General features: G+C 35.7%; 1 pseudogene; it reads left to right on the forward strand.

Annotated features, from left to right (window-relative positions):
• Positions 1 to 429: 429 nt before the first annotated feature.
• LOC109674896 (ABC-type organic anion transporter ABCA8A-like) overlaps positions 430 to 25214 on the forward strand; it is a 78733-nt pseudogene continuing 53948 nt past the window's right edge.

Genomic DNA, 25214 nt, shown 5'->3' on the forward strand with positions numbered 1-25214 from the left:
TAATCAACTTCATTCACAAAGGTAAAATTGGCTTCTGGAAATAAGGAAAGTTAGATAAACTAGAAATGTTAGAAAATATCTTAAAACATTTCTAAATTACATTCATATGATAGTTAAGAAATCCCAGTAGCAAGTGCTGAAAGTGTTCTCTAAAACAAGAGTGTTGTGCTAATATCTAATGATATTCTATAAGCTTGCCAATCTTTGCAAACAGGTAGTCTAAGCTTGAATAGTGTATGTAGGGAAGTCACCTGGTCTTCTGCTTACCTCAACTAGAAACTGCTATATGAGGTTTGAGTTTTCAAAAAGATATGCCATTAGTGCAAGGGAAAAATAGGCAAAAAAATAATTCCATGACAAAGAAATAACACTCCTGTTTTACTTTGGGCTCCGGATGGGGTAAAAAAAAAATCTTTTTTTAGGGCTCCCATGCCGCCAGATGCCCGCACCCAGACGGGTTGGGAAAACGGAGACCACAAGGTGAACTAAGTGGCAAGTGGTACTCCCACAGACAACCCTGAGCCAGATCAGCATAGCCCCCTGGACAGACCAACCCCCACCTGGGGAAAAAAGAGAAACAGTAATAAGCAATAAGAACAATAAAGACATGTAGCAAAGAGGGTGGGGCACCCTGAGCTCCGAAGAGGGGGGGAGGGGAATCCCTCACAGAACTGTAAATAAACAAGTCGGGCCAGAGAAGGCAGGAGTAGTGGCACACGCCCAGAAACCAGGAGTGGGAAAGCTTGTAAAAGTGGCAGAGGGAGGAAAACTCCACAGAACGGGGGGAAGACCCACTTCCCATGTGAACTGTAAATAAACACACCATCCTGAGAAAGCGGGTGCAGTGTCACCTCCCCTAGAGTACTTGGAAAGGGGAAAGCTTGCAGCAGCACCTTGCACACAGGAATTTGAGTAAATAAAGCCTGCAGGGCCAGGTGAGTGCTAAGCTCACCCCAGAGATCTGCATGAATAACACCTCCAGCAACAGCAGGCTGACAGCAGTGGGCAGGCAAGCCACCACAGCTGCAGATACCATTCTCAGAACTGTCTCCAGACTTTTTTTTTCTTTTCTCTCTCCCTACCTTTGATGAGACAACAACCGACTATGCCTGCATGCTGAAAAATTTACTGAAACTATATTGCATTTGAACTTGGGACACTTTGTGAGTTTTTTTTGTTTTGTTTTGTTTTGTTTTGTGTGGTTCTGTTTTATTTTATTTTTCCCCTTTGATGAGACAACTACAGAACATCTGAGGCACCATCTCCAGAATTGGAGGCTGAGGGATGAACACCAAAATTATTAAGACTGAAACTTTATTGCAATTGAACTTGGAGATTTTTTTTATTTTTATTTTTTATTTATTTATTTATAAATTTTTCTATATATATTTTTTCTTTTACTTATTTATTTATTTATTTTTATTTTTATTTATTTTTATTTCTTATTTTTAATTCTCTCTCTGTCTCTCTAATGCCTTTTCAGCTTAGTTGATTAGTACACTGTCTCTTCCTGTTTATATCTTTGTTTGTTTCTTTGTTTTGTTTTCTACTAGTTTATTTGTTTCTCCCTTTTCCTTTAACTTCTTTGCTTTCCATCTCCTCTCACCCTTCCATTCTAAATATCACTAGTGCTATTATTACAAGCCAGAAAATACTTAATTGCACACAGTACAGGGACAATAACAACACCAAGGGCAATGATGGGAAGACAGAAAAAACAGGGAAACCAGTTTCCCCACAGCAAAAAATTGGTATGGGAACCAGAGGGAAATGAAGAAAATAGATACTCAGACCCAGACTCCAAAAAATGAAGATAAACTATGCCAAAGAACCAAATGAAGCCCACAAAATAATCTAAAAGAAGACATACTACAGGTACTCAATGAGAATTTTATAGAGATGATACTGGATAGGGTCAAGATATTCCAAGACAACAAAAATAGAGAATTTGAAAAAGCAAAAGAAGAAATAAAGGAAACCATAGAAGCACTGTATAAACACCAAAGTGAAACAAAGAACACGATTAATAAAGAGATAAATGAACTCAGGACAAAAATAGACAACATTAAAGAGGAAATGACCCAGGATATGGAAAACCTCAGAAAAAAGAATGAAACAGAATTGCAAAAAAAAAACAGAAGGCCAATACAGCAGAATAGAATAAACAGAAGACAGAATCTCAGAACTTGAAGATGAAATGGTAATTAAAGGAAAAACCAAAGGACTATCAATTAAACAACTCAAGACCTGTGAAAAGAAAATGCAAGAACTCACCGACTCCATCAAAACACCAAACCTGAGAATCATGGGCATCGAAGAAGGAGAAGAGGTGCAAGCAAAGGGAATGCATAATACATTCAACAAAATAATAGCAGAAAATTTCCCAAATCTAGAGAAAGATATTCCCATACAGATGCAAGAGGCCTCCAGAACACCAAACAGACCAGACCAAAATAGAACTACCCCACAACATATCATCATTAAAACAAGAAGTTCAGAAACTAGGGAATGAATATTGAAGGCTGTAAGAGAGAAAAAACAAATAACATACAAAGGTAAACCCATCAAAATCACAGCAGACTTCTCAACAGAAACATTAAAAGCAAGAAGAGCTTGGGGTGAGATATTCTGGGCACTGAATGAAAATAACTTCAACCCCAGGAAACTCTACCCAGCAAAACTATCATTCAAAATGGAGCAATAAAAGTCTTCCATGATAAGCAGAAACTAAAGCAATATGTGACCACAAAGCCACCACTACAAAAGATTCTTCAAGGGATTCTGCACACAGAAAGTGAAACCCAACATAACCATGAAAGGACAGGCAGCACCAAACTACAGGAAAAGAAAAAGCTAGAGAGTAGAGAGTAACCTCAACTTAGGTACACACAATCAAACCTTCAAACAACTAAGACAACTAAATGACAGGAATCACCACATACCTATCAGTACCAACACTTAATGTTAACGGACTTAATTCCCCCATCAAAGGGCACCGCTTGACGAAATGGATTAAAAAGGAAGATCCAACAATTTGTTGCTTACAGGAGACCCATCTAACCAACAGAAATAAGCATAGGCTTAGAATGAAAGGCTGGAAGAAGATTTACCAAGCCAATGGCCCCTGAAGACAGGAAAGAGTAGCAATACTCATCTCTAACAAAGTAGACTTCAAACCTACATTTAGCAAATGAGATAAAGAAGGACATTCTATACTAATAAAAGGGGAAATAGACCAAAAGGAAATAATAATCATCAACCTGTATGCACCCAATGTCAATGCACCCAATTTCATCAAACATACCCTGAAAGACCTAAAAGCATATATTACCTCCAACACAGTGGTTGTGGGAGACTTTAACACCCCATTATCATCAATAGGTCATTCAAACAAAAAATCAATAAAGCTATCCAAGGTCTAAAATATACAATAGATCAAATGGACCTACTTGATGTCTACAGAACATTTCATCCACCCTCTACACAATATACATTCTTCTCAGCAGCCCATGGAACCTTCTCCAAAATAGATCATATCCTAGGGCACAAAGCAAGCCTCAGCAAATATAAGAAAATAGAAATTATAACATGCATTCTATCTGATCGCAATGAAATAAAACTAGAACTCAACAACAAAAGTAAAGACAAAAAACATGCAAACAACTGGAAACTGAATAACTCATAGCTTAATGAACAATGAGTCATTAATGAAATAAAAGAGGAAATTAAAATGTTCCTGGAAGTCAATGAAAATTAAAACACAACCTACCAGAATCTATGGAACACAGCAAAGGCAGTCCTGAGAGGAAAGTTTATAGCCATGAGTGCATATATTAAAAAGACTGAAAGATCCCCAATCAATGATCTAATGATACATCTCAAACTCCTAGAAAAACAAGAACAAGCAAATCCCAAAACAAATAGAAGGATTGAAATAATAAAAATAAGAGCTGAAATCAATGAAATAGAAACCAAAAAAACCATACAAAGAATTAATGAAACAAAAAGTTGGTTCTTTGAAAAAATAAGCAAGATTGACAGACCCCTGGCAAACCTGATTAAAATGAGGAGAGAAAAAACCCAAATTAGTAGAATCAGGAATGCAAAAGGGGAGATAACAAAAAGCACCATGGAAGTCCAGGAAATCATCAGAGACTACTTTGAGAACCTATATTCAAATAAATTTGAAAATCTTAAAGAAATGGACAGATTTCTAGATACATATGATCATCCAAAACTGAACCAAGAGGAAATTAATCACCTGAATAGATCTATAACACAAAATGAAATTGAAGCAGCAATCAAGAGTCTCCCCAAAAAGAAAACTCCAGGACCAGATGGATTCTCTGCTGAATTCTATCAGACCTTTAAAGAAGAACTGATACCAACCATCCTTCAACTGTTCCATGAAATAGAAAGGGAAGGAAAACTGCCAAACACATTTTATGAAGCCAGTACTACACGTATCCCAAAACCAGGCAAAGACACCTCCAAAAAGGAGAACTATAGGCCAATCTCCTTAATGAACATTGATGCAAAAATCTTCAACAAAATAATGGCAAACCGAATTCAACCACACATCAAAAAGATCATTCACCATGACCAAGTCAGCTTCATCCCAGGAATGCAGGGGTGGTTCAACATATGAAAATCAATAAACGTAATAAACCACATTAACAGAAGCAAACACAAAAACCACTTGATCATCTCAACAGATGCAGAAAAAGCCTTTGATAAAATCCAACACCATTTCATGATAAAAGCTGTAAGAAAACTAGGAATAGAAGGAAAGTACCTCAACATTATAAAAGCTATATATGACAAACCTACAGCCAGCATTATACTTAATGGAGAAAAACTGAAACCATAACCTCTAAAATCAGGAACCAGACAAGGATGCCCACTATCTCCACTCCTATTCAACATAGTACTGGAATTCCTAGCCAGAGCAATTAGGCAAGAAGAAGGAATAAAAGGAATACAAATAGGTAAAGAAACTGTCAAAATATCCCTATTTGCAGACGACATGTACCTATACTTTAAAGACCCAAAAAACTCTACTCAGAAGCTCCTAGACACCATCAATAGCTATAGCAAGGAAGCAGGATATAAAATCAACATAGAAAAATCATTAGCATTTCTATACACTTATAATGAACAAACTGAAAAAGAATATATGAAAACAATTCCATTTACAATAGCCTCAAAAAAAATCAAATACCTAGGTGTAAACCTAACAAAGGATGTGAATGACCTCTACAAGGAAAACTATAAACTTCTGAAGAAAGAGATTGAGGAAGACTATAGAAAGTGGAGAGATCTCCCATGCTCATGGATTGGTAGAATCAACATAGTAAAAATGTCGATACTCCCCAAAGTAATCTACATGTTTAATGCAATTCCCATCAAAATTCCAATGACATTCATTAAAGAGATTGAAAAATCTACCATTAAATTTATATGGAAACACAAGAGGCCATGAAAAGCCAAGGCAATACTCAGTCAAAAGAATAATGCAGGAGGTATCACGATACCCAACTTCAAACTATATTACAAAGCAATAACAATAAAAACAGCATGGTACTGGCACAAAAACAGACATGAAGACCAGTGGAACAGAATAGAGCACCCAGATATGAAGCCGCACAACTATAACCAACTTGTCTTTGACAAAGGAGCTAAAAATATACGATGGAGAAATAACAGCGTCTTCAACAAAAACTGCTGGGAAAACTGGTTAGCAGTCTGCAAAAAACTGAAACTAGATCCATGTATATCACCCTATACCAAGATTAACTCAAAATGGATCAAGGATCTTAATATCAGACCACAAACTCTAAACTTGATACAGGAAAGTGTAGGAAATACTCTGGCATAAGTAGGTAAGATAAGAACTTTCTCAATGGAACCCCAGCAGCACAGCAACTAAGAGATAGCATAGATAAATGGGACTTCATAAAACTAAAAAGCTTCTGCTCAACAAAAGAAATGGTCTCTAAACTGAAGAGAACACTCACAGAGGGGGAGAAAATATTTGCCAGCTACACAGCAGACAAAGGACTGATAACCATAATATATAGGGAACTTAAAAAACTAAATTCTCCCAAAACTAATGAACCAGTAAAAAAATGGGCATGTGAACTAAACAGAAATTTCTCAAAAGAAGAAATCCAAATGGCCAAAAAACACATGAAAGAGTGCTCACCATCTCTAGCAATAAAGGAAATGCAAATTAAAACTGCACTAAGATTTCACCTCACCCCGTTAGAATAGCCATCATTAGCAACACCAACAGCAGGTGTTGGCGAGGATGCGGGGAAAAAGGAACCCTCTTACACTGTTGGTGGGAATGTAAACTAGTACAACCACTCTGGAAAAAAATTTGGAGGCTACTTAAAAAGCTAAACATTGATCTACCTTTTGATCCAGCAATACCACTCTTGGGGATATACCCAAAAGACTGTTACTCCAGAGGCACCTGCACACCCATGTTTATTGCAGCACTATTCACAATAGCCAAGTTATGGAAACAGCCAAGATGTCCCACTACTGACGAATGGATCAAGAAAATGCATCAAGAAATGCACAATGGAACTTTATGCAGCTATGAAGGAGAACGAAATATTATAATTCGCTGGTAAATGGATGAAATTGGAGAACATCATTCTGAGTGAGGTTAGCCTGGCCCAAAAGACCAAACATTGTATGTTCTCCCTCATATGTGGACATTAGATCAAGGGCAAACACAACAAGGGGATTGAACTTTGATCACAAGATAAAAGTGAGAGCACACAAGGGAGATGTGAGGATAGTTAAGGCACCTAAAAAATTAGTTAGCATTTGTTGCCCTCAATGCAGAGAAACTAAAGCAGATAACTTAAAGCAACTGAGACTTAATAGGAGAAGGGGACCAGGAACTAGAGAAAAGGTTAGATCAAGAAGAATAACTAGAAGGTAATACACATGCACAGGAAATTAATGTGAGTCAACTCCCTGTATAGCTATCCTTATCTCAACCAGCAAAAACCCTTGTTCCTTCCTATTATTGCTTATACTCTCTCTTCAACAAAATTAGATATAAGGGCAAAATAGTTTCTGCCAGGTATCGAGGGGGTGGAGGGGAGAGGGAGGGGGTGGTGTGGGTTTCAAGGGAGGGGGTGGGGGCAGGGTGGAGAAATGACCCAAGCATTGTATGCACATATGAATAATAAAAAAAGAAATAATAAAAAAGAAATAACATGAGAATTGGACATTCAGAAAAGACAATTGTCAAATAGTACAAAGTAATTCTGAGTGATAAAAATAAAAAAGTATACTCTGGAAAACCAAGAAGTGATTGGTTAGAGAAGAAAAATTTTTTAAAGTATGATCAACAGTAGCAACTATAAAATTATCTTGAGAAGAAAACTCTCTAGCTTAAAATGGAGAAAATTACAAAATTTATTAAAAGGTAGTGTAAGAATTTTATTCATAAAAAAGGGATCAGAAAAGGGGTCAATGTGTTGTGATAATTGCATCAAATGGAACAGAAAAAAGATTAATATTCTAATTAAGATATATTGTAAGCACATGTATAACTATCAGAAGGTATTACTAAACTGATTAGTATTCTGAATGTATAAAAATCTTACTAGCGAATAAAGTAGACATACAGTAAAGGCATATGTAAATAAAGCTTTAAATTTCCTGGTAAATAGTATTTAGGAATACAAATACCTTGAAATAACTGTAAAGATGACCATAAAGTTCAGGAAAGTTGTTACCTTGGGAAAGTGATGGATTTTATCAATAAAACTGTAGAGGAGAGCCCCAAGAAAATGTAAGATTTGTAATGCTTTATTTCTTAAAGTGGGTATCCAATACACATCTGTGCCTATGTCCTCATGTTTTTTAAATAATGCACAATGAATTTCCTGACATAATACTGATTCATTATCAATAAACTGCAGGGGAACTTTCTTTCAATTCTTTTTTTTTAAAGTTTTTCATCAAAACACTTCCTGATATCTCATTAGAAGTTCCATTTGACCATTGTTTTGTATTATATGCAGTGGTATCTTATTACAAAAATGCTTCATTTTGTATTTTTGGCTTATTTTAGACTACAACCGTGGATAATCATAAAAAGTTATTTTAAAAATGAAACAAAGCAAAGGGAAAAAGCTCAATAGATATCATGAAGGGCAGAGTTTCACAGAAGAAAACATGGGAAAGCTACATAGTGAATCTTACAGTAAACACAGAAATTTAGGAATGTTTCTTGGGAGGGATTGCTCTGTTGACTCTGTTGAGAATCTTTGCTATAATTTGTTTTTATGATTTTTGAATCAACACACAATTATTTGAGCACTTTGTAAAATCTGCTGCTTCCTGTAATCAAGACTAACATATGTTTTCAATTTTTTTAATCTGAACTCATTGCTATTAAATGAAGAAGATATTGATTGTGGCATTTCAAAATTCTGGATAGAAGGTTTTGTGGCTCTTCAAGGTGCCATTAATGCTGCTGTTATAGAAGTGAGTACAAAATGTTCAATGCAAATTCGTGTTATTAGAAGTATCAACTGTGTTGTGAAAGTGTAAATAAACATCTCTGTTCTTTCATTTGCTCACTTAATCATTTACTCTTTCATATACTCTTTTATTTACTAATTTTTTCCAATAAATTTTACAAAAGTTACTATATGCCATGTATAGTACAACAACATAAATAGAGCAGGAATTTTTTCTCTAGGGTTTCAAAAGTGTTAAGAAACCAATCAGAGAGTCATTAGAACAGAGCAAGTGTTTTACCATAGAATCATAAATAATGTACTTGTTAGGAAGCAACCAAAAGATTTTAAGCTTTAGAATGCCATGGAAGAAATTAAAGTGATATTTATGCTTGACTGATCAGGTGGGAAGGAAAACTCCAATGAAAGTAAGCAGGCAATGGTGATGGTAAAACTTACTGAAATTTCTGAAAAGTGTGGTTATATCTGATGAATGACTTGACACCAGAAACTGTGCACCAAGGGCAGAATATGTAAGTGGAAATTTAGACTAGCACCAAATTTAGACAAGCCTATGATACATCCATAGAAAGAAGTCACAGGATGCCATCTGTATCCCATTATTGCACAGATTTTGCTTACTAACATCTTTGTTCAGATCACAACAAATCACTCAGTGCTGGAAGAACTGATGTCAGTTACTGGAAGATATACGAAGATTGATCCCTTCATTGGTCAAGGAGGAATAATGACTGACTTATTCCTTTTTATCTGCATTACCTGTTTTCTCCCACTCATTTCTTATGTCTCAGAGTGTGTTATAAGCAAAAGGAAAATTATGAAGGGCTTGATGTTAACAATGGGGCTTCAAAATTCAGCATTCTGGTGAGTCAAACCTAGCACATCTACATAAATGGAGGAATTCAGAAAAAGTGAATGTCTACATACAGAATGTCATTATCAAAGCCTGAAGTTTTTCTATTTTTCCTCTGAATGGTATAAGCTTCCCCTGTTGTAATATTTGCTGGATGAAGGTTAGATTCTGCCATCCTTAACTGAACAATGAATTGCAAACTTTTCATTAAGGGCAATATTTTCAGATATGGAACAACCAGTATCTCTTACCTTCATGAGAATCCAGAGTTTCTGACATTTAATCAAATATTTGATTTAGAGGTTTTTTTTTGTAAGACAAAGAGTCCATTTGTTTGATCATTTACTGAGACATCATTCTGAACGCATTAAGGAAAAAGCCACCAGAGTGTTGAATATATTGAAACAAATATCAGTTATGTTATTCAAGTGTTAGCCTCTGGTCAAGAGAAGCAGAAGAGCAGAGTAGGTAACATTAGCAGAGAGACATCTGTTCAACTCTCATGTTCACCATGCTGCTTGTGTTACCATGAGCACACTGCCTGAAATAGTGAGTCTCAGTTTCCTCTTCCACAAAGTGGGGAATGGTATCTGACCACACCATCCTCTCTTGGTTGTTGACATGATTAATTCAGACCATTCTTATAAAACTCTGACCTAAGCCTGATGTGGTGTGTGCACATGTAATCCCAGCTACTTGGGAAGTGAGGTAGGAGGATCATGGTCTAAGACCAGCCCAGGCACAATTGCAAGACCCTATCTGAAAAACAAATAAAAGCAAAAGACTTGGGGGCATGTCTCACGTGGTAGGGGCCCTGAGTTCATTTCCCAGTACCACGGAACAAAACACAAAACAAAAACCCCTGACTTAAATTTTGACAAGTATTGAATGACTGGTAAATGAGACTTCTTAATATTAGTTTGGTCAGTTTGAGTAATGTATATCTGAAAGAACATAAAACTTCAAGTTGAGAGCTCAAGTTTCTGGTACCCAATTTATCACAAAATATGTACAATCTTTCTTGATCATGTGATATGTCAGAATCATGTCATAATGAAAACATTTTTAACTTATGTTTTGACAAAAGACTTTACATCTTGAGCAGAAAGTAGAGCTAGTTCTTACCTGCTTCCTACAATGCCCCCTATTATAAATCCCTTGTATCAATGTGGTACATTTATCACAATCAATAAACCAATGTAATCCATTATTACTAACTAAAGAGAGTAGTTCAGTGATTGGTCAACAAGTATGCAATGTCCTATATCCACTGTGACAGTACCAATAGTACAGATCACTGTGCCAACTTGCCCTGTCCTCTACTATGTCCCACTGTTCATCTGCAAATCACTGGCTAGTCCAAGCTCTGCAGTTTCTCCTGTTCCTGAGTGGTATGTACTTAGAATTTCTCAATGTGTAGCTTTTTCAGAGTGGCCAGAAAGATGGTTGAAGCTGTTGAAATGAGGATTTGGCTTAGATTTATATTCTCCCCCTGAGAAAATTAATTTGAAATTGTAAGCATAATTACATATAGGAAACATTTATCTTACTGTCAACTTTCTAGAAATTGCTTCTTTTGCTGTGCAGAGCTTTTTAATTTGATGTAATTCTATTTGTTGATTCTTCTCTTATTTCCTGAACCATGGAAGTCCTATTTAGGAAGTCATTGTCCATGTCTAGATCTTGAAGTGTTTCCCCTATGTTTTCCTCCAGTAATTCCAAAGTTTCATGGCTTACATTGAGGGCTTTGATCTATATTGAGTTGAGTTCTGTACAAGGTGTGAGGCAGGAATCTAATTTCAGTCATCTACATGTTGATATCCAGTTTTTCTAGCACCACTTGTTAAAGAGGCTGCCTACATGAGCTCTTGCCATCTTTGTTGAGATCCAGATGCCTACAGCTTCTGGGCTTGAATATGGATCTTCTGTTTTATAGTGCTCTGTAGATCTGTTTTTTGCCAGTACCATGCTGTGCTTGTAACTATGGCTCTGTGTGAAACTGGGTGTTCTTATAACTCTAGCATTGCTCTTTTTGCTCAGGATTGCTTTGGTTATTGGCTTCTTTTAGGTTTCCATATGAAGCTTAATATTATTTTTTCTATTTCTGTGAAGACTGTCATTGGAATTTGAGTGAACATTGTAATGAATCTGTGGACCATTTTCAGTAATATGGCCAAATTCAATAATAATAATTCTGTTGATATATGAACATGGGAGGTTTTTCTGTCTTCTAGTGTCTTCATTAATTTCTTTCTTAATAAAGTTCTTTATAATTTTTGTTGTGGAGGTATTTAACATCTTTGATTAAGTTTATACCTATGCATTTCGTTTGTGAGGCTATTGTGAATGGGGTTGTTTTCCTGACTTTGTTTGGAGGAACTATTTGGTGTATGGAGAAGCTACTGATTTTTTCATGTTGACTTTTTTATCTGGCTACCTTTCTGAAAATGTTTATCAGATCTAAGTGTAGGGTAGAAACTTTAGGGTGTTTGAAGTATCCCCTCAAGCAGGGATAATTTGACTTTTTTCTTTCTTATTTATATCCCTTTTATTTCCTTCTCTTGCCTTATTTCTCTGACTGTGGTTGCAAGCACTTTATTAAATGAGAGTGGTCATATTGGAGAGCCTTATCTTGTTTCTGAATTTTGAGGTAATTCTTTCAGTTTTCCCTCACTCAGCATAATGTTGGTTCTAGGTCTGTTGTAGAGAGTAGCCTTTATTACATTGGACCATGAGTCTTCTATTAGTAGTTTCTTCCTGGCATTTTTCATAAAGGGATGCTGATTTTGTCAAAGGCTATTTAGGTACTGTATTACATTTATTGATTCACACATGTTAATCATCCTTGTTTGCCTGGGATGAGCCCTACTTGATTGTGATGTCTGAGCATTGTAATGTTTTATTGAAATGATTGAAAGTATTTTACTGAGAATTTTGACATCTATATTCTTCAGGGAAATTGGTCTGTATTTTTCTTTGTGTGTGGATATGTTCTTATTTGCTTTTATATCAGTGCTATACTGGATTCATAGAGTGCATTTGGTAGCATTCCTACTGCTTCAGTTTTGTGGAGCAGTTTGAGTAGCATTGGTGTTCATTTTTTACAGGTCTGGTAGAACTCAGCAGTGAATCATCGGATCCTGGGCTTTTCATTGTTTGTAGTCTGTTGTTTGGAAACTCTAATGCCTTGCTCATAATAGATCTATTTAAGTTATGTCCTCTTGGCTCAATTTTTGTAGGTCACATACATGTAGAAATCTATTCATTTCTTATAGTTTTTTTAATTTATTGGAATATAAGTTTTTGATAGATTCACCAGTGATCCTCTGGTATTAGTTGTGATCCATTGGTACTTTTTGTGATATCTCCTTTTTCATCTCTAATTTTATTAATTTGGGTCTTCTCTCTTTTTCTTTTGGTTAGTTTGGCTAGGGATTTGTGAATCTTATTAATCTTTTCAAAGAGTCAACTCTTTGTTTTCTTGGTTCTTTGCACAGATCTTTATTATTGCTTTCCATATATTGCTTTTGAGTTTGGCTTGTTCTTATTTTTTTAAAAGCTTGATAATGCATTATTAAATGACTTATTTGACATCTCTCTGATTTTTTTAGTGTACACATTTAAAGCTGTAAACTTTCCCCTTTACACTGCCTTTGAATCCCCAAAAGTTCTAGTTTTTATTTTTATTTGATTCCAGGAAATTTTTAATTCCAACCATTATTTGATTGATGACCTGATGTATTTGAATCTTTTCTGAGGTTCTTTTGTTTTTGATTTCTAGCTTTATTCCACTGTGGTATGATAATTTATAGGAGGTTATTTCAGTTTTCTTGTCTTTGCTATGACTTGTTTAATGTCCTAAAATATGATCTCTTTGGAAAAGAGCTGCATGGATTGTTGAAAAGAATGTGTATTCTGTATTCTGCAGCTATTGGGTGGAATTTTCTGTAGATATCTATTTGACAGATCACCATTTGATCATAGTGTCACTTGATTGTGAACTTTATTGATTTCTTTTGTTTGGATGACCTCTTTATTAATGAGAGTGGGGTGTTATAGCCAACTATTATTGTTTCTGCCTTTTGATTGGGGAATGGAGACCATTACATTTGGAGTTATTATCAAGAGATGTGAAGAAATTCCCATAATTTTGATGTTTTTGTAGTGTTTTATTCTTTCCTAAATCCCCACTTATTTACTACTCATCTAGTGAGATTTATTCTTTCCTCTATTTTCATTGTGATTTTTACTTTCTCTTCTGTGTAGGATTCCTATAAGCATCTTCTGCACTGCTGACTTAGTGGTCATGAATTCCTTCAGGTTTGGCTTATCATGAAAGGCTTTTATTTCTCCTTCAATTATGAAGGAAAGATTTTCTGGACACATTAATCTGAGTCAGTTTTTTTTTTCTTTCAGGGCTCAAAATATATCATTCCATGCCCTCTTTGTTTTTAAAGTTTCCTGTGATAAATCTGATATTATTCTAAAGGCTTTGTCTTTATATGTAACAGTGCTTCTCTCTTATAGCTTTCAACTTAAAACCTTAATGTTTTAAATACAATATAGAAGAGGAGTTTCTTTGTTGGTCTTGCCAGTTCAGTGTCCTAAAATCTTCTTGTGTCTGTGGGATCATCTCTTTCTAAAGACTTGGAAATTTTTCTGTTATTATTTTATTAATATGTTTTCTATGCCTTTAGCTTGCACTCTTTTTCTATGCCCATGATTCATTGGTCTGGTCTTTCAATATTGTCCTAGAGGTCTTGCATGTTCCTTTCCTTCTTTCTTAATTTTCTCTATCTTCATCTGAATGTTTTAATTCATCTATCTTATCTTCAAGCCCTGATATTCTATCTTCATCTTGATCCAGTGTATTAATTAGACTTTCAACTGAGGTTTTTATTTGACTTGATGAATTTTTCATTTCCAAAATTTCAATTTTTTTCAGGTATTTATATCTTTATTGAATTCTTCTTTGAATTCTTTTTTTTATTCATTTATTTATACAAATCCTTTTAAATTTCATTGATTATTCTTACAATTGTTCTTTGATTCTTCATCTGGAATTTCATCCACTTTACTTTCATTACAGAGCATTATTGTTTAGTTACTGTCTTTTAGAGGAGTCATGCTTCCTTGTTTTTTCAGATTTCTTGTGTTTCTGTATTTGGAATTGTGCACCTGAGGCAAAGTCATTGGTTGGGAGTTTTAATCACCCACAGTCTTTCAGTTCAAGTATTCTCAGTGTTCAGGAAAGACCATTTAGTGTCAGGGTTGAGATACAGTTTCTCACCACTGCATTAGGCCTGCTCCTTAGCACCATTCATACAGAGAAATATTACCTAGAGTCTCTTGTAGTTCCTAGTGTACAGGTGGTGTTATATGTGGGTGGATGGTGGGGCCAGTAAAGGGTCAGTTTTATGTGCTGCTTTTACTTTAAAAGCTTCCCTTCTTTGTGCATTGTGAGCCTCTGCTGGTTGCAAGGATCTTTGCAGCCTGTGGATCAGGCAGGTTTCCACTTGTTCTCCTGGCCCTCCAGTTAGTGCCCCCAGTGACAGCAAGTGTCCAGACCTGGAGGTACCACCTGAATGTTTCAGAGAGAGGTGGCAGCAAACAGAGCATGGAGTTTTGCACTCATGATGAAGAACTGAAGGACTCAGGTTTGTGGCCTGAAGTCTTAGTGTTTTCACACTCCGTTCAGCAGTTCACCACCTTGTGGGTGAAGAGTTGGGGTAATTACATGGTTCACAGGACCTGTGCTCAGAGCTCTCAGTATGGCCTGAATCAAGCACTTACAGTGGGCCTGCAGCTTCTGGAGGCTATTCTCAGGAATTTCATACCCTACCCAGCATTCTCCACTATATGGGATAGAAAGAGCTAGAGAAAACATGAGGTTCTCAGGATATGTTCTTAAAGCTGGCATCCTCACCTGGCCCCAAACACCATGTACAGAGGGCAGACAGCATCTGAAGTTCTAGGTTAGTGCTTTCAGACTCTACCCAGCAGTTCCCCCTGTAGGACAGAAGTACGTGAGGAAATCATGTGATTCTCAAGAGTCCTCAGCACTCTCAGTACTACCTCAGAAAACTCAGAGTGTGCAGACAGTTCTTGAAGGGCAGCCTCAGTGATTTCAGAGCAGGCCTAGCAGTAATCCAGCCTACATGATGGAGGGAGATAGAGGAATCTCATGGTGTTCACAGCCATGTGTACTCAGGGCTGTCAGTCTTGCTGACAACAAACACAGACAGTAGGCAGTTCCCATATGTCAAGCACTCTGTCAGCTATAGGTCCATGCTCCATTTCTGAAATGATTTTGAGTTGATGGGACTTGATCCTCACCAGAGAGGGCAGGGCCCCAACCATCCCACCTTTTTCTGCTCAAACTCCCTGCTGCCTATACTTCTCAGTAGGCTCACATCAGACCCTCTCCCTCTTCACAACCACCTCTCATGGCTGTCAGTGTGTCTCAAGACTCCCTGAGCTATGATTTTCTTTGTTGTTAAGTCCTCAGATACCTCAGTCTCAAGCAATAGGACTTTCTCAAGATGGAGCCTCACCAAAGCTTTCTAAAATATGGGAAGTGAAAAATGTCTTTCTTCCCCAATGTTAGCTTGTCACACAGGAGAAGTCACTGTTGCACCATATCCTCACACTGGGTTTATTACTTAGGGGAATTGTGGATTTGTTCTGCAGCTTGGTCTGCAGTCTATTGGTAAGGGCGCCTAGCATACTTTGTGGTAAAGGCATCACATGACCCTCAGACACCATGGGCATCAGGGCTGGAGCTACAGATTAATTAATTAATTAATTAATTAATTTAGTTCCCAATTTAATCTACTGCCTTTCTATTTTTCTCTGCTTTTCAGCTAGCTTCCTCTCTTCTTCAGGGTTTCCAGTGCTCTTCCTCTCTTTCTTTCTTCAGAATATTTTTTCCTCTCATTCACTGGATCAAACAGAGAAAACTTCTCCTCTGCCATCTTGCCCTGTCTCCTATTCCCAGCTCTGTTTTTCTTCCAATAATTTAAATCTGATGCTTTTTAAATCATTCAAATCTGATATAAGCCTCCATCTCTAGTTGATTGTACTCCAACAGGAAGTTTCCTTTCATTCTACCTTTGTCATTCTCTGTATGATACACTTTTTCCCTCTGGCATCATTAGTTTTAAGCTATTTGATTTTGAAATGTATTAGTATGGCTTGCTTCATGATTTTTGTGCTTAGAATTCCTTGACCTTTGGTGTTTATGAGTCTGTAACTTTAATTAACTTTGGAATAATTTTGGCTGCCATTTCTTTCACTTTTTTCTTTCCTTTCTCTATTCCTACAGGGACTCAAATTACATGTATATTAGGCCACTCAAGATTATTTCACAGCTTTTTAAAATTTTTCCTGTTACCAAACAAGTTGATACAATGAGAGAAACTTATGCATAAATTAAATTTACTCTAACTACAATATCAATACAGAGTTAGCACCATTCTGCCCTTTGTATTGTTTAAAATGATCTATTGTTTCCTTCTCTCCCTTTCTTATAGCCTGTCCTATAGTTTAAGTTATGTTCTGTATTCCATGATAATATTCATTTTATGTATTTGATAATCAATAAGTTTCTGAACCTTCTTTTTTTATTGGCTATACATTAACACACAGCATATTTTGGGTCTGCATTTTGATTATCCTGAGGTTAAGAAAGTTGTTAATGATACATTAAATTTCCCTCTGTGTTTTTACTCAAGTTTTATTGCTTATATAGTTATTTTAATAGAAATATCTCAGTAATTTTACCTCTATTACTCTCCATTTCAAAATATTTTAGGACAGTGTTCCCTTGTGTTAAAAATGTATTCATGTTTAGTGGTAAAGGGTTGACACTTAGAATGGTAACTGATCCAATATATAATTACATCCTGGTCACATAGATGAATATGGACATCGACATTCACCCTTGTTTTTCCTGAAGTCTTCATTTTTGTTGCAACAAAAAGTGGCTAATCGTGTCTCTTGAGAATGAAATGTGGTCTGAATTTTCTGATGATTCATCTGAAGCAGTGCCTACAGAATTCCATGGAAAGAAGCCATCAGGTGAGGTCATGTGATTTGCAAGTGAGGGCTGGGTCAGAGGCAAAGATGCTATCCTTATGCTAAAGCTTACATAGACAATGAGACCATTGGGATCCTTCCTTGAGTCCTTCACATGGGATCATGAAATGGATATGATATGAAATATGTCATTTTAGATATCTGTGTTACCTCATTGTATAACTACTCCATCAGTAGAGATAGTTCAGCTCAGGGGCGGTGTTGATCATCAATCAATGCCTAAGCCAGAGGCTGTATACCAAAGGGACCAGAATCACTTCCAGTCAGGTTGAGGAAATTATCAGTTTTTAGAACTCCATGGATAATTCTAATGTGGAAAACACTAGTGCCATCTAACCACAGCCAATTGGAGTTGAGAAGTTCTCCCAGATAATCTTGTAGTCTAGAGACAAGGATTACAACTCTCTCAACCAAACTCAGAATTACAGGCTGAAGAGTGGGTAGGAATGGAAATCTAATGGAGGGGGTTAACTTGTTCAAAGTACACTGATCATCACAATGAAATCCTCTCACATTATTAATTTCTGCTGATTCAAAAATATGAAAAAATTTAAAAAACAAAATAACAAGATGAAGAAAATTGTCACCTTTAGTAACTTTTTCTTCATTTCCCTCCCCCCTTTTTTTGCTCAGAATCAGAAACCTCACAAAAGATGATATAGAAAAGCCTAAAACTGTGGAAGCTTTGAAAGGTAAAAAGTTATTATTATAAACATCTTGATTTTTAATTCAATAGATCACTTTCTTGGTGAGAAATTAATAAACTTATTCTGGACTTTGTAAATGGGTGCTTGAACTTCATGATTATTTTTTCCTCCATAGGCCCTGTTATCACTGTTTTGGATAAATTTTGGAGTCCTATGTGCACAAATGATATATTGTATAATAGTAGGTTATCCTAGTGACATTTTTTTCTGCAACTCATAGTTTCTGCCTTGTTGTCATCATTAATATTGTGTACAGTTTATTTGGTGGGGGTAAAGCAAGATATATTTTGGCCACAGGACTTTTAGCCACATTGATCCACTACTGATCCATTTTAATAAAATAAATTATTATCAAGTGGCTATAATGTGGCAAGAAATCCTTTTGAACACATGCAGGTTAAACCTGTTTCATTTCTTTAAAACCACATAGTTTTGTAATTTACAAAAGAGGAAGGTTATAGAATTAATTTTGACTTAATAAATGAATGAATTTATACTGTCAGAAATTAATGGCCATGCAACAGAAGTATATAGGCAGCATATGGGATCGCTATTAAACCTATATTTGTGTTAGATTATTTGCCACCCTTTTCTTCCTTCTTTCTCCCATCTTCCCTCCCATTTCCCTCCCAGATATTGCATGGACATATACAAAGGCCAGATCGCTGCAATACTTGGTCACAGTGGAGCTGGAGAACCAAAACAGTTAAATGTGCTTAGTGGTCTGTGTATTTCCACCAAAGGTAAGAGATTTTCCTCAACGTTGATAAGTGAATCATCTGTGCCTTTATTACTCCTGTGAGTAATAAGTATAGACACAGATAATTTAGGAAAAGTGACAGAAATTAATGTTTGACCAATATTATTCATTCATTTTATAGATATAAAAATATACAATTTTAATTGAAATGTAGGGAATTTAAGTATTTTGCAATACTCAAATTTTTATAGTATTACCACTTAGTATCTCAATAGGTATCAAAGACAATAATTACTTTTCATAAATAAAATAACCTCAAAAAGTTAGTAGCTTTTTAAAAGAAGCAGCAATGAATTATTCTCAAGATTTGATGAATTGTGAAGGAAGGTATTTCAGTCCTGCTGAATTGGCTGGGGCTTATGACCTAGGATGGCCTCACTCACCTGTCCATTTGGGATGTTCTCATTCTCTCTTTTCTCTCTCTCCCCTTTTAAGATACTAGGCTGAATAGACTGAATTTCTAAAATTAATGATCTGAGAATTTTGAGCTGCAAGAAAGAGTAACCATCAGTGTAGAAAACACTTTTGCAACCTCTCCTTCACAGTGTTTGCTAAGATATCATGGCGTAAAGCAAGTCAAATGGCTGATTCTAGATTCAAGGATTGAAGGCATTGACTTCACCTCTTGCTGGCATAAGCAGAAATGTAGTAATATTTTCAAATGTACCACACAGATGAAATGGACCACTAAAATGGAAGTTAATAGTACATGAATCCTAAGCTATTGAAGATAAGCGATGTATCCAATTTCATTTGCTCAAGTTTTTTTTAATTTAAATTTATTTTAAATTAAGGATGTTTTGTTATCCTGAGCATAAAATTTTTCAATCCCTGCTTATAGGTTCCGTCGCTGTCTATACTAACAAACTTTCAGAAATGACTGACTTAGAAAATATCAGCAAGCTCACTGTACTTTGTCCACAACACAATGTACAATTTGAACTCCTCACTGTGAGAGTAAATCTCAGGTTGTTTGCTAAAATAAAAGGGATTCCACCACATGAAATATTTAATGAGGTTCATGATCTGGTAAGACTGATAAAGTTTGTCAAAATGTTAATCTAATTTATGCTTATTTGGTTTCATTAAATTATGTATGCAGAAATCAATGCATTAATGTTGCACAGAAAACCTAATAAGAACAATATCAAATACTTACATATAACCTATGAATTTAAATGTATTAACTCTTTCAATCTTGACAATTCTGTGAGATAATTTTAGTATCTCCATTTTACAAATGAGATTTTGATACAAAGGGGACAAGTGTTTTTCCCAAAGTTATACAGGAAATAAACACAGAGTAGCATTCAAACTGAGGAATTGATCACAATTGTAATCACTGCACTTTACAACATAATGTTTAAGCATTTTTAAGGCTTAATTATGATTTAAATGTTCTTTTCTGTTTAGATACAAAGAGTTTTGCTGGAATTGGAAAAGAAAAACATTCAGGATGTCCTGAATGTTTCTGTCCACTTAAGTGGTGGACAGAAAAGAAAACTAATCTTTGGGATTGCCATTTTAGGAGATCCTCAGGTAAGTCAGACTAAATTTATAGATAAATTCAGAATTACAAGGTTATCTTTCATTTGCAAAGGATATTTGAAATATAATAGTAAAATCCTAACCATTATATGTTTTAAAATTACAGCTAGTTTCTGTGCTGCCTGCTTCCATTCTGAGTAGAAAATTCTTTCCTGTTTCCTCCTCTAGACTTTACTTTTGGATGAACCAGCGGTGGGGCTGGATCCCTTTTCCAGACACTGAGGATGGAAGCTCCTTAGAGAGCAGAAGGCAGATCACGTGATTCTTTTTAGTACCCAGTTCATGGATGAGGCTGACATCCTGGCTGGTAATTGCTGGTTCCCTTAAGTATAATGATGAGCACTTCAGGAGATCTGAAAACATTGGCTAGCGTTCCCTCCTACTATCTTTACACTGATGGACGCTATGAACCAGAATCAGATGGTCTTGCTCACAAAACTTTTCAGTAGTTGTTTCCCATTGTACACTATTTCATTGTGATGACACAGGGCATAATCTTGTAACAAACTCACCGATTACAAAACAAATGATGTCCTGCATTGTAAAAGGTATCTAAATTTACTAGAAATTGAAATACATCCATTGAAAAACACAGATCATTCATGCATGATCAATAAAAACACATAATTTGATGTTTATGCATATCAAAAAATAATATGCCCACATAACTTATTCTTTCTGCTGAGTTGGATGACACAGAAATAATTCAGGTACTTGTCAAAGATTAAAATGTTTCTTTGCCATTATTTTTTCCTATTTTTAAAGCTGTACAAACTCCCAAATAGTTCACAATAGAGCATATTTCCTGATACTTCTCTAAAATGAAAGCATTGGCCTTCTTTATGTCTTTCTTTTTCAGATAGGAAAGTGTTTCTCTCCAAAGGGAAGCTGAAGTGTGCAGGCTCTTCTCTGAAGAAATGGGGAATCAGATAACACTTAAGGTAGGACAGCTAGAAGGGGGTGGGAGAAATGAGATCTGGTTAGAGTAAGGCCAAATGCTTGAAGCAAACATTACAATACATGAGAAAACCCTGTGTGTGTGTGTGTGTGTGTGTGTGTGTGTGTATGTGTAGAGAAAGAGGTGGAGGGTGGGTAAGATTGGAAAATTGGATGCCTGCCACATGTGCTATTTGATTATTTTAAAGTATTCCTACAATTTGATAATCATATTCCTACAATAGGATAAGACCATATTTAATATCTTTATTATCTTTCACCAGAATACTAATACATTCTCTTAATTAGTACCAGCTAGTTTGTACCATACTTATATTGATTTTTTTCCTTATTTTATATTTTCATGGCTTGTTTCTTCCAATGGATTTGTAAATGCTCTGTTCTAGTAGTGTTTTTGATGATTTTGCAGAATATTTCAAATAATATATACTCATTTTGAATAACAGCTTGCAACTGAATGAAATGTGTGTTCATGAGAGAATAACATCACTTGTTTTTTTTATTGTTTTATTATTCATATGTGCATACAAGGCTTGGGTCATTTCTCCCCCCTGCCCCCACCCCCTCCCTTACCACCCACTCCACCCCCTCCCTCTCCCCCTCACCCCCTCAATACCCAGCATAAACTATTTTGCCCTTATCTCTAATTTTGTTGAAGAGAGAATATAGGCAATAATAGGAAGGAACAAGTGTTCCTGGTTCAGATAAAGATAGCTATACAGGGCATTGACTCACATTGATTTCCTGTGTGTGTGTGTTGCCTTCTAGGTTAATTCTTTTTGATCTCACCTTTTCTCTAGTTCCTGGTCCCCTTTTCCTATTGGCCTCAGTTGCTTTTAAGGTATCTGCTTTAGTTTCTCTGCTTTAAGGGCAACAAATGCTAACTAATTTTTTAGGTGTCTTACCTATCCTCACTCCTCCCTTGTGTGCTCTCGCTTTTATCATGTGCTCAAAGTCCAATCCCCTTGTTGTGTTTGCCCTTGATCTAATGTTCACATATGAGAGAGAACATATGATTTTTGGTCTTTTGGGCCAGGCTAACCTCACTCAGAATGATGTTCTCCAATTCCATCCATTTACCAGCGAATGATAACATTTCGTTCTTCTTCATGGCTGCATAAAATTTGATTGGGTATAGATACCACATTTTCTTAATCCATTCATCAGTAGTGGGGCATCTTGGCTGTTTCCATAACTTGGCTATTGTGAATAGTACCGCAATAAACATGGGTGTGCATGTTCCTCTGGAGTAACCTGTGTCATAACATCACTTGTGAAACAGCACATCTCTGATGCTAAGCTGTAGTCAGAAATCGAAGGAAAATTTGTTTGTATTTTGCCCTTGGAAAAAACAAATAAATTTCCAGGTAATTCACTATGCAGGTATCATAAAGTGAAATCTGTAACAAGAAGAAGTGGCATGTAGAGTCAGATTAATATGTGTCAAGTGTAATACTAAGCCTTTGAGATGAATATTGCACAGAGTTCTTGTCATAACAGTAAAAATTAGATAGAATTATTATGTGCATCTTAGACACAAGGAAACAAAGGCATAGAGACTGGAGTTAATGGCTAAATGTCACTTCAGTGAAGTGAAATTGTTCCCCAGGCCCCACTCTCTTGAAAGAAAGAGAATTAAATCCTGTTGCAGTTGGCTCAAATGTTATAGCCTTTCGTGTTCTGTGAACTCCTCACAAGGGTGACACCAACTCTTGATTCATGCATAGTGGTATTTTGTTAATACTGGCTAAACTTACTCTTACTGTATCTTCCTTTTTGATAATGGAGTTGAGTGAGTTTTTTTTTTACCAGCTATAGGAGAACAAAGTACAACTTAAGAAGAATAAAAGAACAAACCAAAACAGCTAACAGTGAAAAATTATGGGTTCATTGAAACATTCAAGGAATCTTTCATTGAGTATATGAGAAAGAACCATCCAAGTGGTCAATAATTAGTTCTGCCTAGACAACCACCCATAATTTAAAGGTGATAACATAATTAGTGTAAGGTCTGGATTGTTTTATAAAAACTCAGAAGCACTGTAACACTCTAGTGATTGTACTACAGTGCATGATGACTTTTTAAGTAAGTCTTGTGTTTGTGTTTGTAGCTTTTCAATGCCCTGAAGTACAATGGCAAATATTCTAATACTCTTAAGTCTGCAATGAATATGGTCAAATGAAACCCTCTGGCCTAACTAGTTTAAGACATTAGAAATAGCTATGCTTCTAAGGCCAATGCAAAAAAAAAAATAGCTTAATTGTGCTTGTCATTCAACACATGTGCCCCTGATTATTGGAGACAATGAGAGCGCAGCGTAAATGATTCAAACAAATAACTTTGCCATACATGTTGTTGACAAACATAGATAAATCACCAAGCAATGTAACTCAAATATATATTTTATGATGAATATGCAAATATTTCTTTGAACTACCAGCAAAGTGTTAAACTCTAATCACTCCACTTAAAAGGAATTATATGATTTAGAAAAAGATAGACTAAATCTCAGAATGAAGAATGACCATCAGTGCTCATTAGCACTCTAATTTAAATCACTTCTGTTTCTCTGTACCCCATACCCCAGTTGAGAAAGAATGCTTATGATTATTACTTTTACTCATGTATTTCAGGAGGCCAGACTCTAGGACTTGGAAAAATGTCACTAGGATCTAGAATTAGGGATTTCTTTACATTTCAGTTATCTACTATAATCCAAGCATACAAGGTTAGAAACTTCATTCATTCACACACAATAGGTACAGCACAAATATTTTTGTTGAATGAGTGAATCCTGAATTGCTAGAAGGAGGGAATATTAACATTGCATCACACTATACCTAGAACATGTTCAAAATTGCTCCCTCATTCTTTTCTATATGATTTTTAGTGGAAACAGGGATTGAGTATAATACATTTTTACCTTAGGAAAATAAGATGAGGGTCATAATAATACATGAAACCAGGTGGAAAAAATAACTTACCTAACTTAAGCAGCAAATTTTCTTGTTATAAAACTTCAGTTTGTAATGGGTGAATGTCTTTCACATACCACAAGAACAATTTCAGATCTGTCTCCATAGAATTAGAAAAGTTGTGTTTATTACCTAACTCACTTGTGATTTATTTATTTTAATTCACTACTGGGCATGTTCTTTAGACCTTTATAGGGATCTTGAAAACTGTCCTGACCTAGGAATTGAGAATTATGTTGTTTCCATGACAACATTGAAGGAGGTGTTCCTGAAACTAGAAGGCACATCAGCTACTGACCAATCAGGTAAATATGATGAATGAAAGTTATCTTGTGAGCACGATTTACTAGGTGGCAGGATGTGTACATTTTGAAAACATTCCTCTTCAGCAATGCCATTACTGTTTTGTGGGCTTGCTCAACAGTGGCCATTGTTTAGAAAGCTCATAAGTGAGGAAATTCATTGCTATCACATGTCACCTCTGTCACCAACATGGCTTATCATCTACAATGTGCTATTTTATTCCATTCCTGATTGCCAAGATCTTCCTAGATAATATTTACTCTAAATTCTCCATCTTATGCTCATCCAAAATCTTTCTTTAAAATTTCTCTTTAAAAAGGAATGACACCCACATTTAAACTTTGGGTATTTGTTTTGGGGGTATATTAGAATAAATTTCCAATGTAGAAAGTTCTACAGATGCAAAAGTAAAATTGGTAATGAATATAGTTCAAAGGTAAGAGATGTGCTTTTGAGAGTAAATTGTTCCTTTTACTTTCTTAATTAAAATCATTCCATGG

This window comes from Castor canadensis, chromosome 11 (genome assembly GCF_047511655.1).
Source record: "Castor canadensis chromosome 11, mCasCan1.hap1v2, whole genome shotgun sequence".
NCBI classification, from domain to species: domain Eukaryota; kingdom Metazoa; phylum Chordata; class Mammalia; order Rodentia; family Castoridae; genus Castor; species Castor canadensis.